Source organism: Capra hircus, chromosome 3 (assembly GCF_001704415.2).
Source record: "Capra hircus breed San Clemente chromosome 3, ASM170441v1, whole genome shotgun sequence".
NCBI lineage: Eukaryota > Metazoa > Chordata > Mammalia > Artiodactyla > Bovidae > Capra > Capra hircus.
The window spans coordinates 16,241,627-16,258,849 of record NC_030810.1 but is presented as its reverse complement, the minus strand read 5'-3'; the positions used below and the strand labels follow the sequence as shown (position 1 = coordinate 16,258,849).

The 17,223-nt window shown below is 48.0% G+C and overlaps 1 protein-coding gene across 3 annotated transcripts in view; it reads left to right on the top strand.

Moving 5' to 3' along the window:
* HIVEP3 (human immunodeficiency virus type I enhancer binding protein 3) overlaps nucleotides 1-17,223 on the top strand; it is a 515,954-nt gene that overhangs the window by 400,686 nt on the left and 98,045 nt on the right. For all 3 annotated transcript variants that reach the window (XM_018042607.1, XM_018042625.1, XM_018042615.1), the window contains one exon: nucleotides 11,994-12,192. The gene's annotated coding sequence lies outside the window, so the exon portion shown is untranslated. The remainder of the gene's footprint in view (nucleotides 1-11,993; nucleotides 12,193-17,223) is intronic.

Sequence of the window (17,223 nt, the reverse complement as noted above, 5' to 3'; positions counted from 1 at the left end):
GTGAGGCTGGAAGGTCATGGTCACCGTGGAGAAGAGGGTCTGACACTTTCTTAAGGAATCTGGATTTCTAAGGGTGGTCAGCAAGCATCAGAAGTGGTTACAGCACACCGTGATACCCACTAACTCTGCAATGTAGGAACACCACTCTGCATGGCATGGAGCGTAGAGCCAGGGGCAGTGGGTGCACAGGAGCCCAGGGCCTTGAGAGACTCTTACAAAGCGAATTCACTGGGAACCTGGGGAAAATCGGGGGTGTGGAAAAGGAAGAAGTCAGCCATGGCTCCTGGACTTCTTAGGATGCCTCGTGGGGTCCCTGTGCTGAGGTTCAGGGTCCCGTCCAGGGCGATGGACTGCTTACCTGGGACTCAGCAGTGGAACTAGGGCTGGGCTGGAGCTGTGAGCCCATGGAGGTCCTGACTGACGGCTTGTCCGCTGGTTCCCTCAAGAAGAACATGTGGATGCTGTGGAGTTGTTGATTCATCTTCACCAGCACACCTACACCCAGGGGCGGTCAAGTGAGAGAACTCAAGAGTATATCTTCTCATTCATTCTCATGAATGATGCTCAAAGCTCTGTGTGTGATACAAAGATGAATCACACACATTCTAGTCCTGTCCCCAAAGGTCGTGTGGTTTGTGTGTGATGCTGACAAGCATTTGTATCAGTATTAATATTCCACAAACACAGGGGAGAAAAGGGAAAGGCCACAGGAAAGGGACCACGTGCTGTAAATTAGAAGTCATTTCTGGCCAGAGAGGGAAGGGCATGGAGGGCTTCGTGGAGGAGGTGGCATATGAGCTAGGCTCACTTGGGTGATTGTGGTTGAATTTGGCCACAGTGAAATGGAGAAGAGCATTTCACACAGACAGGGCTGTACAGAAACAGACAAACTGTGAGCATAATAGTTTGGCTGGAGCAGGGGTTGTCTAGGAGAGCACTGATGTCAGGGGCAACTAGGCTATTAGTGGAGGAGATCCCAAGTATAGACTTTATAGGAAGAACCACTGAGAACTTTGGGACAGGAAAGGGCATGGTAAGAGCTGATTGTTGGGACAATTTATGACCCTATGGAGAGGGTGACAGTTCAGAAGCTGCAATGTATTGGTCCAGAGGAGGGGATGACCACTGAGGTCTTTACAGAGTGATGGAAAAAGAGGACTCTATCCATATTTATTGACTTTCATTGAGGCTTTAGGCTGGGCATTGTTCTAAGCACTTTATGTGGATAAACTGAGCCTCCCCTTAGTCCAGCAGGTGCTACAGTTTTTCCTGTTTTACACATTAGTTCACTGAGACTCAGAGATGTTAGGTAAGTAACCTATCTCTAGGAAGATCACACAGCGAGGATGTGGAGGAGACAGAGATTTGAACTTGGGGCCTGTCCTCTTAAATTCCACCTTAGAAATAGCTTCCCAAGGGGATGGAGCCAATGAAAGGTGGCCCAGCTGGGGCTGAGACAGGTCCTCCCACCTGTCACACCCCCAGCCAGGTGGGGTCTCTGGCTCTGAGGGCTGACCCTGGCGCTCCCCATCCCTCTGTTGGGGGCAGGGCAGAGCCTGGGCTTGGGTGTTGTTTGGTTCACCGATTCGAAACAGCCTACGTATATAGGTGGTAACAATGTAAATAACTGATGCAATGGAAACTTTCTATGGAAAAAGGTACCGGCTCTAACAGCCACAAAGTCCAAAAAAAGGAAGAACAGCAGAGCAGACCCAGAGGGCTCTGTAGCAAACAGCTTCCTTTGGCACAGCCTTTCTGTTGGCCTGAGTTCCTGAGCTGGTGGGGGGAGGGGATCAGCAGCACTGGGCTGATGGAGAGCTAGACCAGAAGCTCGGCCCCATCCCTGGAGGGTCTGGGGTCATCAGACTTCCCCTCTTAGCTCAGTGGGCAGCCATGTGAATGCAGAAAGCAATAATTCCTCCAAACACACACCCTGCTTTTCATTCTGCCCCGAGGGCCTTGATTGTGATGCCTTCCCACTGTGGGCCCGTGGTTGGGGTGTCACAGTCCCCAGGTCTCCCAGGGCCTCAACCTGCTTTTTTTTTTTCCCTCCTGTGCCATCCCTGTCAATAAGTTGCCATAGTCTTGGAATCTGAAATCATCTTAACTTAGCACACAAAATCACTGTCAATATAAGTAAAGCTAAAAGATCGGTAATAACCGAAAGAGGAAGAAGAGAAGGTCACTTTTTGGAAAGTTTATTCAGTTCTTACACCCACCCGGGCTATGCACTATTGCTCCCGTTTTAGAGATGAGAAGACTAAGACTTGAAATGTTAAGTGACCTGCCTCAAGCCACACAGCAACAGAGACCAGTGGTGCCTGGTTCTAGTCTAACACCAAAGCCTAGGGCTCTCTTTCGGCTGTGCAGGACTGTTCGCATGCCTGCCTGTGTTTCCTCAGCTGTCAGATGGGGTAGCATCAGTGTGACAGTAAGGTGATAGGACTAACGCTGGCCCGTGGTAGGCATTTAACAAATGCGAGTTTCCTTCCCTGCCCCTTTTTTCTGTCTCTGCAGACTAGAGGTATGTGATGAGCCTTCCAGGTGGGGAGAAGGCGGGAAACAGCCCAAATGTGGGGCTCCTTGGGAGAAAGGGTGGTCATCACTGATTTTCTGGCCCAGCTTCCCTACTAGTTGGAGAATACCCTGTGGCAGGGGCCAGTCCTTCTTCACCTTTGCACCCTAGGGTCTAGCCCAGTGACAGGGAGCGTCTTGTCCAAGGTGGCTGGATGCGGTTGGCCCTCGAGTGTGGACCAGTCCAATGGGCTGTCTATTGTACCCAGCTGCAGGAGACTTCCGGTGAAAGAGGGCCTCCACTAGGTGTGGCCTGGTATGGCAGGAAACGAGCCCTTTACCCCTCTATCCCTGGCAGCTCTCAACACCCCAGCCTCACGTGCAGTCCCTGGGGTTTCATCTGCACCTCCTCTTCCTGCCGCACTTTGTTCTCCTAGACTCCTGGGCTGAGGGTCCTCCACATGCATTCAGTGTCCCTCTCTCCCCATTCCCTGCAGTGTCTGAAAACCCTGAGTGTTTCTCCTGCCTAATCCCCGTATAGTTTGTAGGACAAGATAGTCCCACCTATCACTAAACGGACTCCATTACCCTGCACTTGAAGTTCCTCTTTCTCTATCCCCAATACAAGTGGAAATATATCACCGTCCTCTATTTTTATAAACTCTGCTTTTACTGGAAAACATTTCCTAGGTCTTCTGAAAGTATGTCCTGTCTATCTCAAAGGCTCTGAGCTCCCCTGCCTTTCTTTCTGCTCATTTTCCTTGTTTGGGGTCACCTCATTACTCCATGAGAGAGAGAATCTGCTTCTTGTCTGGAGAATGGGGTCAGGAGCCAGGAAGGATCCAGGGGTGGCCCAGTGTATGTGGCATTGTTCTCAGACTGGAAAGCACGCATTTGAAGCAAAGGTGTGCATCTCAGCAAAGGGAGCTGCGCCTGAAGTCTGTCAGCCTAAAGCCTGAAGCCTGACCACAGGGAAGGAGGCAGGAAACCTTGCGGAGCCGATCTCAAAACAGGATCCAGAACGAGGAAAGGTGGCCAACAGGGAGGATGGCTTGGAAGGTCTCCCACTGTAACTGAAGAAGAGCACAGGTGTTAACCGAGTGCCTCTCGTAAGCTGGGTCCACGCTAGATCTCTCACACTTTGTCTCATCCAGACCTCACAACAAACATTGGGAGGGGTGATGCTCTTCACTTTTTCACTCACGAGGAAAGAGGCTCAGAGAGGTTAAGTAATTTAGCCGAGGTTGCACAGCTATTTGTGAATGAAACCAGGGTCTGTCTGAAACCAAGCTCCTCTGAGATTTTCCTGTGCTACTTCTCTAATGTTAGGTAAATGAGGCAGTAATTCTCTCCATTTCCCCTCCCAATTGCTAAGTAGCCCCTCATGATCTCCCAAGATTATTCCACGGGATTTTGCATGTGTGTCCCAGTGTCCTGGATTTTGGGGTTTTCTTATTGATTTACAGACCACCATAACAGAAATAAAAATAACAACGATCCATCCCGCAGTTCCCTGCCCCAAGCAGATCAGACTCAGCTTATCCATGTGCCAGCCCTCTCTGCAGATTCACAGCGGAGGACAGGCTGTGTGTCAGGAGGGCAGCCGTGGCCTCAGAGCTGGCCTTGTCCGTTTCCTCTGGGATCGGGGTGTGAGGCCCCTTGCTGGAATCCCAGGCCCCCAGGCTTTCCTGCCAGCCCTTAGAAAGTGGCTTTGTTGTGCTCTAGTGAGGCTGGCCCCTGTGGGCATCTGGGGTTTTTCTTTAACTCTTCATCAGCTGAACTTCCCCTGCAGGGACGCACCTCCAGTGCCCAGGCCGGATGTGGGGTGCCTTCCACCTGCCGGCAGAGGCTATGCTCTGATGCTTTGGTTCCACAAGGAGGGTGGGGAGGGGAGAGGATGGGCCTCCCTCCTTGTGGTTTTGGGTGGGGCTGGCAGAAGAGCTGGCCCTGGTCGTTCCTGCCCTGGGTGGATACCACCTTGCAGATGGGCCCCTCTTGCCCTAGGAAGACCTGCCTTGTTCAGCTGCTTTCTAAAAGGAAGACAGTTTTATATCATCTTAAAATTACAATTTTTTAAATTCTAAAAGCCATATGTGATTTTTTTTTAAAAAAAAAAAAGGGAAAAGAGTATAGGAATGTGTAAGGAAGAAAATGCATGGTCTGAGCCCCATTCATGCAGTCTCACCCCTAGGATGTGCTGACAACTTCATCCTGCAGGCCCTCTGTAGCATGAACAGCTACACAGATACACGTGTGTCTGTGATGCTGCTTTCCCCCTTTTTGCACACCATACCATTGGTGCAGTCATAAAGAATCTGCCTGACGATGCCGGAGACACAGGAGATGCAGGTTCAGTCCCTGGGTAGGGAAGATCCCCTGGAGTGGGAAACGGCAACCAGCTCCAGTGTTCCCATCTGGAAAATTCAGTGGACAAAGGAGCCTGACGAACTGCAGTCCATGGGGTCGCAAAGAGTCAGACGTGACTGAGCACGCACACACACACGCGTTGAGGGAAAGTGTGTGTCACAGCTAAGTGTGTAGGCTCTGGAGTGAGACAGGAACCAAGGTTCACCACCTGTCAGGTCTCTTTTCCTCATTAAGTCTCACGTGGAAAGTGGGACCAGCGATAGTGCCTTCCATCCAGCAGGCCGTGGCAAGTAAGGGAGGTCACCCAATACTCAACACATAAAGTCACGATGAATTTCTGTCATCAGTCAGAGTGTGTATTTATTTTTAATTAAGAAAAAATATTGTCCCATTATTATACCACTGGGTGGATTCATCATTTACTTATTAGACCAACTCCTTGCTGACGGATATTAAGGTCGTCTCCATACTCACCGATAATGCCGCCATCGTGTGTGCATCTCTGTCAGATGATTTGTGTGTGTTTGTGTGTGTGCACTTGTGAAGCTGCTAGATCAACATAAATTGTAATCACTGCTTTTCTCCAACACTGGGTGGTAGCAGTCATTTTCCTCTTTGCCAGTCAAATGGGCAAAAGGTGATATTGACTTTTAATGTATATCTTTTGATTATTAATGAGGCCAAGCATCTTTGCATGTACTTATTACACATTTTAATTTCTTGACTAATGATCTGTTTCTTTCCTCTCTCCGTTTCATTAGCTGTTCATCTTATTGCTTTATGGGTGCTTTTTACATATTATAGATATTGACCCTGTTTTATGTATGTTGCGGACATTTATCTGTCATTTACTTGGTAACCGTCAGCAGGGTCCTCTGTTATATGTAGTGCTTAATGTTTTTGTGTGTAGTCAATTTTGTTAATCTCTTCCTTTAAGAGCACTGAGATCTGCTTCAGGCTTTGAATGTTATTCCCCAGCACTAAATTATACAAATATTCTAATAGTTCTGGTGTTTTCATGGATTTGCTTATATATTTTGTTTCTGTCTTTAATTCTGTTGTAACTGTGGTGCATGTACTCTATTTAAAATAGAATCCTCCATCCTCCCTCAGCTGTATCCCACTTTATCGTCACACCTTTTATTTTGCCTGCATGTTTCTTTCCTGCTCATCTGCCCTGGCCAGACCCTCAGCACCTCCCAAGGCAGAGACCTTTTCTGTTTCGTTCACTGCTGCATATGCAGTGCCAGAATAGTGCCTAACACAGAGTAGGCACTAAGTAAATGTTTGTCAAACGAATATACAACCAGCCAGTTGTCACCGTTATCTTATTTAAATACTCCATTCTTTCTCACTAATTTGGAATTCCGTCTTTGGTAGCCTTTCCTGTTTCTTCGATTGTTATTGGCCTTTCCATATTGTCTCCCTCTTCTTTAGTTATACAATTTATAATTTTCTAAAAAGTCATCAGTTTTCAAATTCATTGACATCAAATTATGCATTGAAACTTAAAATAATTACTCTTAAATCCCCTTAGATTTAAAGCCATATTAATATACGTGTTAATAATGTCTTTCTCAGTGCTTATTTGTGATTTTACTGTTCACTGCTAGTCAGATTAGCCTGTGGTTTGTCCGTGTTATTTGTCTCAGAGAACCAATTTCTTTCATTGTGGTTGCTGTACTTTTCTCATTCATTCGTTTTTGCTTTCAACTTTATTCATTTCTTCCTTCTAGGTTATTTTGCTTTATTTTATTATTTTTCAGCTTCTTGGATTAGATGCTTGATTCCTTCTGTTTCAGTCTTCCTTCTTCTATCGTGAAAGCATTTAAGGTTTAAATGCAGCTTTGGTTACATTCCACAGGTTTTTTAAGTAGGATTCTCGATCTTGTGTGTTTATAAATACTCTGCGCTTTCAGTTTTGCTCTCCTCTTTGACTCAGATTTAGTTAGCAAAGCGCTGTAACGTTGTCCTGTGTAATTTGCTTTTTTATTTGCTACTTGTTAGCTTCTCATTCTATGGTATTGAGAACTGACTTTGTGATACCTATGTTGGAATCTGAGATTTTCTTGTAGTCTAGTACAAGAACATTTAAGAAAACGATGTTTTGCTTCTTGAGTATATATGAAGCTGAGCTTACTATCTGCTAATCCTCTGTATTTTTCTTATATAAGGTTACTTGTACCATCAAATCTTGAGTCATGAGCTTGTTTTGCTTTGGTTTTGTTCTGCCTTCTCTTTGTAGTGCTAAGAACGTGTTATTTTATATACTTTATGGTTCTGTTGTCCAGGGTGAAGGTGAAGGTTCAGGAGTTTTGTTTCTTCTTGGAGAAAGACTCATTAGCAATATAAAATGCCCCATTTTATTCTAACATATTTGCGTTTCTGTCAGATATCAATACTGACTTACCTGCACTCTTTTTGTCACTATTTTGCCTATTGATGTCTTTTTTGCTGTTTCTTTGATTTCAATCTTTATTAATTTGTATAAATAGCATGCGGCCAGATTTTTTTCCCCTACATAATCTCTTGTCTTAAAGTAATTTAATTTGTTTACATTCTTGTATTTATGATGTTTCTTCCTACTTTATATCTTTTGTTTACTATACTTTTCCTTTCTTGTGTTCTTTTCCCTTTACCAACTCTTGCTGGATTAATTGAATTTATCCCCCCTCCCCCACAGTGGTTTAAAAAGGTCTGTATCTTATCTTCCTTCTAGAAATGGTTCAGTTCAATCACTCAGTCGTGTCTGACTCTCTGTGACCCCATGAATCACAGCACTCCAGGCCTCCCTGTCCATCACCAACTCCCGGAGTTCACTCAGACTCGCATCCATCAAGTCGGTGATGCCATCCAGCCATCTCATCCTCTGTCATCCCCTTCTCCTCCTGCCCCCAATCCCTCCCAGGTTACCCTTAAATAAAAAACTAAAACCCGTGTTTCTATGTCAATGTCAGGAATTCAGTGTTGTCTAGTTTCCAACAAGATGAGACCAATATTACCCACATTTGTTTAGATTCGACTGTACATTTTTCTACTCTTACTGTTCATCATTGTTTCCTGCATATCCTGCCTTGACCTTTCTTGAATTACTTATTCTGATACAGTTTTTATTTTGTTGGAGTAATTCCTTGAGTAATTTTTTTTTTTAAAGAAAAGATAAGTGGGTGGCATGCTATTTTTAGTGCTTCTCTGTTTGGCTTTGACACTCGGCTGAGAAACAGTTCTCAGGGTTGTAACTGCTTCCCCTCGATCTCTGTAGTCTTGGCTCTGTTGCCCTCTAGCAGTTAATGATGTAGATGTCAAGGCCAAAGTCAAGTTGATTCTCAAACTTTGTATAGACGCTATTGGAGAGGAAGCTGAGTTCATCACTCACTGGGTAAGGGAGAACTTCTCTTCTATAGCGTCTTGGCATGTCTGGAGGAAAGAGGCAAGATCGGGATTTGTTGACGGTTGGAAGTCTCTAAAACAGGTATGTCAACGTAGGGCTTGGCTAGGATCGTGTAAGGAGTACACTACAGCAGTCTCAGACCAGTGGAAACAGTGAGAAGGAATGTTGAGATGAGGCAAGAGAATCAGAGAAGAGCTGATGGAGCCTTCAGCACGTTTCTGTAATGAACAGTCAATCCATCTGCCAGGGCTGGAGTCTCGTGGAAGTAAATCATGCTCACGAAGGCAGTAAGGTGTCTGGGCTGGTGGTTTCTGTCCCCTGCCCTGTGCCCCAACTTTGGTGTTTCTGGCAACTGGAAGCATTCACTCATTATCATTGGCTCTCAGGAATCCCATCCTTCTCGCCCTGCCCTGGCTCCGCTGCCTCTGTGCCAGTTTCCTGGGTGTTCGGCAGGGGGGCCTTCCCTTGTCCATGCTGGGTGAGACCGACTGAGCTCTGATTAGATTCTCTGTCCTTCCTGCTCATCCACTTTTCCTCAGGGTTGCTGGCCAGCTGATGCTGCCATGAACCTGCTCTTTCTTGTACATGTCTCTCTTCATTTCAGTGGTGTTTGGGGGAGAGGAGGTGGATGGATGTGCCAGGTCTGCGCTACAGAACCTTAGGTGTGTGTAACATTCCTGGTGACCCCGATGCAGGCGCGTCCACCTCTCCCACGGGTCACCAGAGGCCAGAGTGGCATTGAGGTGACGCTGAATGAGACAGAGGAGAGCTGTGGCTCAGCCCTCCCGCCTCACCCCATCTTCTCCTCCAGCCACACCCTTGGGCCTGACCGCATTACCTCACTGACTAAAACGGTTCAGTGACCTCACTCCCCTACAAGATCAAGGCCAGACTCTCACCTATACCAAGGTCTTTCCCTCCCAACTCTCCCCTCATGAGTTATCACTGCCCCTCACCTCTAACCAGAGGGACAGAGTGCAATTTCTTGAACGTTCGGTCACTTTGGGGGCGCGCCCTTTGTTTGAAACGCCCTCTCTCTCCCACATTCCACGTCGTCAGAACTGACTGCTCCTTCCTGTACACCTTTACCGCGTAGCAGCTTAGAACCAGGGTTGCTATAATGCGTCCCTTTGACTTCTTGCCCCTCCCACGTCCTTACCCCCAGCTGTGATCCCCTTGAAGGGAGGGACCGAATCTTTTCTGTCTTTAATCTCCAGGGTCTGCTACCCAGCCTGGCCCCAAATAGGTGCTGAATGCACATCAGTTAAATGAATGAACAGCCAAATCAGGTTCTAAAGAGAACTGTTCTATGCTGACTGTGTGTGACACACCATGCCAGTTCCAGGGGTAGGGGAATGAGTCAGATGGCCCGTCCCAGGTGTATGCTGTGTGTGTGTGTGTGTGTGTGTGTGTGTGTGTGTTTACACGTGCATGCAAGCTCAGTTGCTCAGTACTGTCCCACTCTTTGACTCCACGGACTATAGTCTGCCAAGCTCCTCTGTCCATGGGATTTTTCAGGCAAGAATACTGGAGTGGGTTGGCATGCCACCCTCCAGGGGGTCTTCCTGACCCAGGGATTGAACCTACATCTCCTGTGACTCCTGCATTGGCAGGCAGGTTCTTTACCACTGTGCTGTCTGGGAAGCCCTACCAAGGCTTTTTAAGACTCCTGGAATCTGTGGGCATAGAGGGTGCCGTTACATATTCCGAGAGGCCAGCAAATGTGCTGTGGGTATTCTGGGGAGGCAGGGCTTGAGTCCAGTTTGGGGTGAGCTGGCTGAGCTTTCTGAGAAAGGTGGGGAGGATTTGGCCAGGTAGACATGGTTATGGGGAGGAGAGTAGATGTGAGCTGAACCAGGTTCAGAGGTGGGGGAGCCTGGACTGTGTTTACAGGATAACGTGCTCTGAGACCTTGGTGTTTCTATACTGGGAGGGATAGAGCTAGCTCTTTTTATTAATAATTTGAGATCTATTGGAGGGCATGAGGTCGGATCTGGGGATGGTAGAAAAATGTGAAGTCGTGAAAAGTTTAGATGACTTGGACAACAGAATCAGGAAAGACTGGACAGGAGCCCCAGCACAAGTTCCATTGCACTGCCGTGTGGCGGTGTGACGCTGCTCTGGAGTGCGGGATGGGGCGGGCTGGATTTGAGAGCAGTGGGTAAAGCAGGGAGGGGACAGCAGAGGGGCTTCGGTTAGCTGTGCTTTCATAGGAATCAGCAGTAGGATGTAGCCGCCAAAGCATGAGCTACCCGAAAGCTGTGTCAATAAAAACATGGTGCCCGGAAGAAGGAAGGTGGCAGTGCCCAGCCCTGCATGCAGGTTGCCCCAGACCTAGATTACTAGAATAACGCAATAGTATCCGTAGTATGACATGGACTGAACCACGTGCCAGGCATTGGTCCAGACCTTTCAGGTGTATGGAATCATTAAACCCCTGGGAGGCACTTGTCATTCTTAGCCCCTCTTATCAGGCACAGCAAGGCTCAGCAACGTTGCAAAGCAGAGGTAACGAGGAGAAGGCCTTAAGTAGAACCCAGGTATCCCGGCCCTAGGAGCCAGGGTACCCGTTCTCAATTGCCAGTCTACATTGCCTCCCGCAAGCACACCGGCGTACAGAGTGGTGACTCTAGGTTCAGCTAGAATGCCTAGGCTTTCTAGATCATGAAACACATTCCTCTGCATGTTCTTGTTTGATTCTTAAATCAGCCTGGTAAGCTGGTAATTAAAAACTGATGCAAAAAATAAATAAATTAAAAAAAAAAACTGATGCGGTAAACGTTGCCTCCCTTGGCCCTCAGTGCTCTGTTTTGTTTGGTGATTTGGGGGATACAGTGAGCTCTTATGTCTGTTATTGTGTTTAATTCTCACCCAGGCCCCGCTGTGAGTCACTTTTGCATGTTGTCTTGGTTTTCTCTTGCTGTGTAACAAATTACCTCCAACCCAGTGGCCAAAGACAAGCCTCCTTTGTAAGCTCGAAGTCCTATCGTTCTGAAGTCCGGCACAGAGTGGCTGGGTTCTCTGCTCAGGGCTGCAGTCAGGGTATTTTGTAGTCTGAATTCTCATCTGGAGGCTCAGAGGGAAATTTCACTTTTCCAGACTCATTCGCTTGTTTGAATCCATGTCCTAGGGAGTTGCCGGGGTTCAGCAGGGGGTTGCTCTCAGCTCCAAGAGGCTGCCCTTGGGTCCTTACCAGATGGCCTCCTCCATCTGCAAGTCAGCAAGTGCATGGCGAATCCTTCCCCTGATTCTAAGCCCTATGACTTCCTCTTTTGTGACCAACCAGAGACAACTCTGCTTTTAAAGGATTTTCTCAATTAGGTCAAGCTCATGGAATAATCTCCCTGTTTTAAGGTCAAGTGTGCCTATAACAGAATGTAACTGTAAGAGTAAGATTCATCATATTCACAGTCCTGAGGATCATGCAGGATGTGTTCCCCAGGGAGATGGGAAACCTAAGCACCATCTTAGAATTCTGCCTGCTTGCTGATGAAGAAATAGAGGCTCAGAGAAGTTCGGTGTCTGATACGAGGTAGAACATGGTAGGCACCGGGGCTAACACCATCTCCCCAGGCCACTTGGGAATCTGTCCCTGCCCCAAGACAAGCAGGCTGGGAGGAGCCGGGGGCCTGGGCCATCTGGGACCAGGCAGACATTGTTCTTTGTGTAAAGAAGTTGACCGGGCAACTCTTTGATCATGTTTCTTGACCATCCCCTGCAGGATTCGAAACACGAGCCCGGCCAGCCTCCAACTAGTTCATGGAGGAGCCTCGAGAGATACTGGCCAGGCGAGCTATCCCTTGCAGAGGGAAGAACAGAGTGTGAGAGGAGGCAGCTTCCACAGGAGTGGACATGAACGCTGGTTTTCAAAGAGAACAGCGTTTTAGTTTTGGTCATCGCAAGTGGTGCCTTCAACACAGGTAGGAAATGGGTGGTCCTCAAATACCCTTGCTGGGGGCTCCATGTGGTCTTCCTTGCTGAGCTTGCTAGAGTCCTTCCTCTTTATGATGGATGATGGTTATGATGATGGTGGTGACGATGGCAAAATGGATGATGGTGGTGATGAGGTTTGATGATGAAGCCTCCCTTGAGCCTCTGTGAAAGCTGGGCCTCCTCGGGACTTCCTTGGTCAGGAGTACAGGAGAAACCTTGAAAATCAACACTCTTTTGCTCCACACACTGTCTCCCCTGAGATGCAGTGCTGTCCCTCCAGCCCCTCAGTTTCCAGTCTGTCCTCAGCAACAACTCCTCTTAAGGGACCACAGCCTCCCTATGTACCAGCCTCACTGTATCTCCTGCTGCCAGAGCTCCACCCACTTCTCTGTGCCCCCCACCCCCCGATGGCTCTTGCCTAAAAAACCCCCTGCCTAGTCAGAGGATCACAACAGAGCAGGGTCTTTCAGGGTCCTCCTGGATGTGGAGAAATGAAAGGATATTGGGTTCTCGGTTTGGCCGGCATATGAGAATCACCTGGAGTTTTTAAAGATTCCAATGGCAGGGCCCCACCTTCAGAGAGACTGACTACCTGGGAAAGGCCCCAGCATGGCTAGGCGCTCTCTCTCTCTCTCTCTCTCTCTCTCTCTATCTATCTATCTATCTATCTATCTATATATATATATATATCCATTTAATTCATTTTTAGATCTTCAGGTATGAGTTGTGATTTCAGGTTATAAGTTCAGGCTGTGGTTCAGTTAGGTGTGTAATGTTAGAAGCTCTTTGGGTCAGGAATATAAATCTCTGGATGCTTTGTCTGGCCGTGGAGTACATCAGAATCATCCAGGGAGAAGAAGAGGGAGTGAGGGAGTACCTGGGTTTAAAAAAAAAAAAAAGGAAGAAAATAGATTTCTTGGCCCACCCAGACATGCTCTCTGCATCAGGCTCTTGGGGGCTGGGGACACAGGGATCTGTATTTTTATGTTGGTCTAGCCAAGGTCTGGGTGCTTCGGGCCTCTCTCTGGGGCCCCTGGAGATGTCTGTCCTGTGTTTGGGTCTATGGGCTCAGCTGTGAGTCCTAGCCGGTGCTTCCCAGCCTGATGTGCCATGAGCGGTGCTCTTTCTCTTCCTCTAGGCAAAAGTTTTCCCACCTACAGAGAGGAGGATAGGGCCTCTGGCAACTCTCAGAAACAGCTGCCTGAACTGCGAGGGGCCTGGGCCTGGGCCTTTGCATACACCTCAGCAGTGCCTCTTGGACCTCCTAGACCCAGACTATGATCAGGATTCTCCAACAGAGGTGGAAGAATCATCCCCCGGACTCTAAGGAAGGGTGCCCTGGCATGTGAGCCCCAGTTTGAGGGGATATGTAAATGTGGAACTTAATAGTGAAAGCTCTGGATCTTCCCAAGTTCAATCACAGCTTCAGCGTTTACTGGTTTGGGAGGCAGGTCGCTTAGTTTCTGCCTCATGTTTCTTGCTTGGAAGATAGGAGAGTCGTGGCCCTTGCCACACAGGGCTGTGGGGAGGTACTGGTGAGGCCCTGGAATGTTCCCAGACACCTAGCCAGGGCTCCCCAAGATGGGCAGCCCTCCAGCTCACGCAAGCAGGTTGCTGCCACTGCGCCCTCCTCACTGTAGCCCTGTGATGAGTCAGCCAGGCTCTGCCACCTGGCCCCAGTGCCTGAGTTCCTCAGAGAGAGTCAGGGTGAAATTAAGGGCCGATGCTGCACACAGGACCTGGACACATCGCAGACAAGATTTAGTCCTGCAGAAACCCCAGCGAGGCTGGTTCTATTGCCTCTTTTGTACAGATAAGGAAACTGAGCACAGAGAGGTCCAGTAATTTAAAGACAGTCACACAGTCTAGCAAGGAGCAGAGCCTCTGGCTACAAAAGGTACAGTACTTTCTTCTCCACTAACCTGCTTCCTGAAGAATGGCAGTAACAGCTTCAAGGCTGACTCCTGCCCCAGGGATATCCGTGTTTTAATAGAAATCAGTAGTACCATAATACGTACGAATGGGGCCCCCTTCCTCGGCATCCTGGGATACCTTGTGGTGCCTTGTTTAGCATTTGTCTCCGTTCATATCCATCGCAGTTAGCTGTACATGGTCTGCTCCACTGGCAGTCTCGGGGCAGGGTCTGGATTTAGGCAGCTTGGTGTACAGTAGATATCTAAACTAAGCTGGAAATAGAAACTTCTGAGAGTTGCAGGCAGAGAGATGGGGACACTGTCGCGGAGAATGCAGACGGAGAATCCTCCCCAGACCTGGCACTAGCCCTCTCCTACTTTACTCTCACAGACTCTTTTTCTGTCCACGGAGTCCCTGCCAGCTGCATGGAAGAATCTTTAGGAGACGGGACTGACCCAGAGGGAAACGAGCTATCAGTTCCAGCGAGAAATCTGGTCCACCCCTTCCCGTGCTCCCTCTGGGGAATACAAGCATATGTGACTGACTAATGGGGCACTGACTCAGTGCTCCTGGAGTGTCCAGGCACACAGGGCCCACTGCTGGCACAGCTTCACCCAGCCACCAGCGGGGAAGCTAGAATACCTGGCATCTGAGTGAGGTGGAGGGCTCAGGCCCAGGCTGGCAGGGGTGCCAGGCAGGAGCCAACCATGTGCCAGCCTTCAGGGGCCTTGCAGAATCCCTCATGCCGGGGGCGGTGGGGGGTGGCGGGGGTCATGGGGGTTGGTAATTAGCACCATTTGAGGCTTGGAAATGAATATGTTGCATTACGTATCTGTGGAGTTGTGGCCCCTCACATTTAGTACAGTCCTGGACTGGGGCTCTCTCCAGAATAAATGTGATTTCTGAATGAGTGATTAGAGGGTGAATCTAATTTGGAAATGGGTATGAAAGCATTTTCTCAGCAGCAAAGCTTTCTGCTAGTAGTTTTCAAGCTTTCAGAGTTTTAGAAGCCATTTAAAAAAGTCAAATCCTGCACGGAATGCCAAGTTAAAGTGGTAGTTTATTAACACCCATTTATTTTCTAAGTTCAGAATTTTAACATCTATTTATTATGAGCATCCATTAACAGAGCAATGATTCAGCTTTGATGCATAAAAACATTAGAAGCTCAGGGTCTAGATCAGGCATCAGCAAACTACAGTCTATGGACGTAACGCAGGCTGCTGCCTGATTTGTGTAAATGAAATCTTTTTGGAACACCGCCATGCCACGCGTTTAAACATCACTTACGGCGACTTTCCCACTCTAATGGCAGAGTTGAAGAGCTGTGACAAAGACTGTCTGTCCCACAAAGCCAAAAATATTTACTCTCTGGCCCTGTATAGAAGAAGTTTTCTGGTGTCTGTTCTAGATGGTCGTTGAATCGGTGTATCAGCTGTAACATCCAGGATCTCTGTGTCGTTTTTTGTTTTATTTGGCTTGGTTGCACGGTATTAAGAAAGTTCTAAATCATGTCAATAAAACGATGTGAATTGGTAACAGATTTGTAACAGCCGACCGTGCAGCCAGGATGGGCCTTTCGTTTAATGTTATGTGGACATTTGGGGAGGAAGAGACGGGAATTCTGGTTTGCATCACTCACAGTATCAAACATTTGCTTGAATTCCTTCTTCTTACAACACTCAGGAAGCATACAGTCATTTGTGACATCTTCGTGGTAATCCATGTAATCCATTCTCATATCACTGAAAGCTTTAGCATGTACTTGTTTGTGTGGTTTTACAAAGGTGTGTATCATCCTGAATTTCAAAAACAACAACATAAAGATGCCCAGTAAAGAGCTCCAATCTTTCTGGATCCTGAAGTTCCAGATCCACCAAGATCCGCACAAACCACATTCAGCTGGCCACACCCGTTGTTAAGTGTGCCACTGAACACCTTTGGATGTGCAGGTCCATTTTCCCTAACAGTTTTAATGGATTCAAACTATATTTTTAGGATAAAATTGTCACATGACATTTGAAGAACTCTGAAACCCCTCTGCAGAACACGATTTGAAAACTGGTCCTTTGGCAAATATTGGTGGTTCTCTTTTCTGTGCTGAAGGACAACGGTGGAGCCAAGGATGCTGAGGGTTGGGGTTGGAAGGCTGAGGAGAAAGTAGTGAAAGATGGCCGAGGACAGAAGCGAGGTGATGCTGTTAATGGCAGAGAGGCTCATGGGGCAGGGGAGGGGCATCAGTAATGGAAAAAGTACTTGGGAAACACAGAGAAGTCCCAGGAGCCCCTGCTGAAGCTGGGAGGTGTCCCCTAACAATTGATGACCTAAACACAGTTCTCCAGGGCTGCTCTGAAAGCTTCCAGCCATAGGCTTGGAAGAAAAGGTGCAGAAGATTAAAATATGCTCCAAGAAATGTTAGGGGAGGATGTGGAAGGCACATACAAATCGCTTCTAATCATCATGCTGAGAACCTTTGAGGCCAGTCAGCAGATCAAGACAGGGGAAGGGAGCAGGGAGATGAAAAGGGGTGACAGAGGGGTCCTCTGGGTCAGCTCACTAAATCAGTTTATGCAGGAGGCAGACAGAGCCTGCTGGGCTGCCGTCCATGGGGTCGCACAGAGTCGGACACGACCGAAGCGACTTAGCAGCAGTAGCAGCAGACACGTGAGCATGGGCAATACTTGCCAGTGACCAGAATGGGGACAGATGTCAAGGCCCCAAGGAGGGGGTGACTGGGGTTGGACAGTGGCTTTGGGCATTCGAGGCAAAGCCCACACAGCCAGGAATAAAACCCAGGAGTCCCAGCTCCCGGGCCCCCTGCCTTCCCTTGGTGGGCGCAGAGAAGGGAGGGGCAGGCTGGTGGCTTTGGGAGGCTGTGGGCTGGAGAAGGCCTCTCAGAGATAAAAAAGCATGAGTTCTTTCTGAGGTTTTGCTGCTCACCCCATAGAAAAAGAACATTTTTAGATTTTAAAAGGATGACCTCATTTTTTTTCTTATTTACATAGCCCTGTTTGTTTATATAGCCCTTTAAAAATAGCCAGCGTGTGCTAAGCTTAGTGCTCTCTCCCACCACCAGCGGCAGAGCCACTGTGTGGGGAGAAACA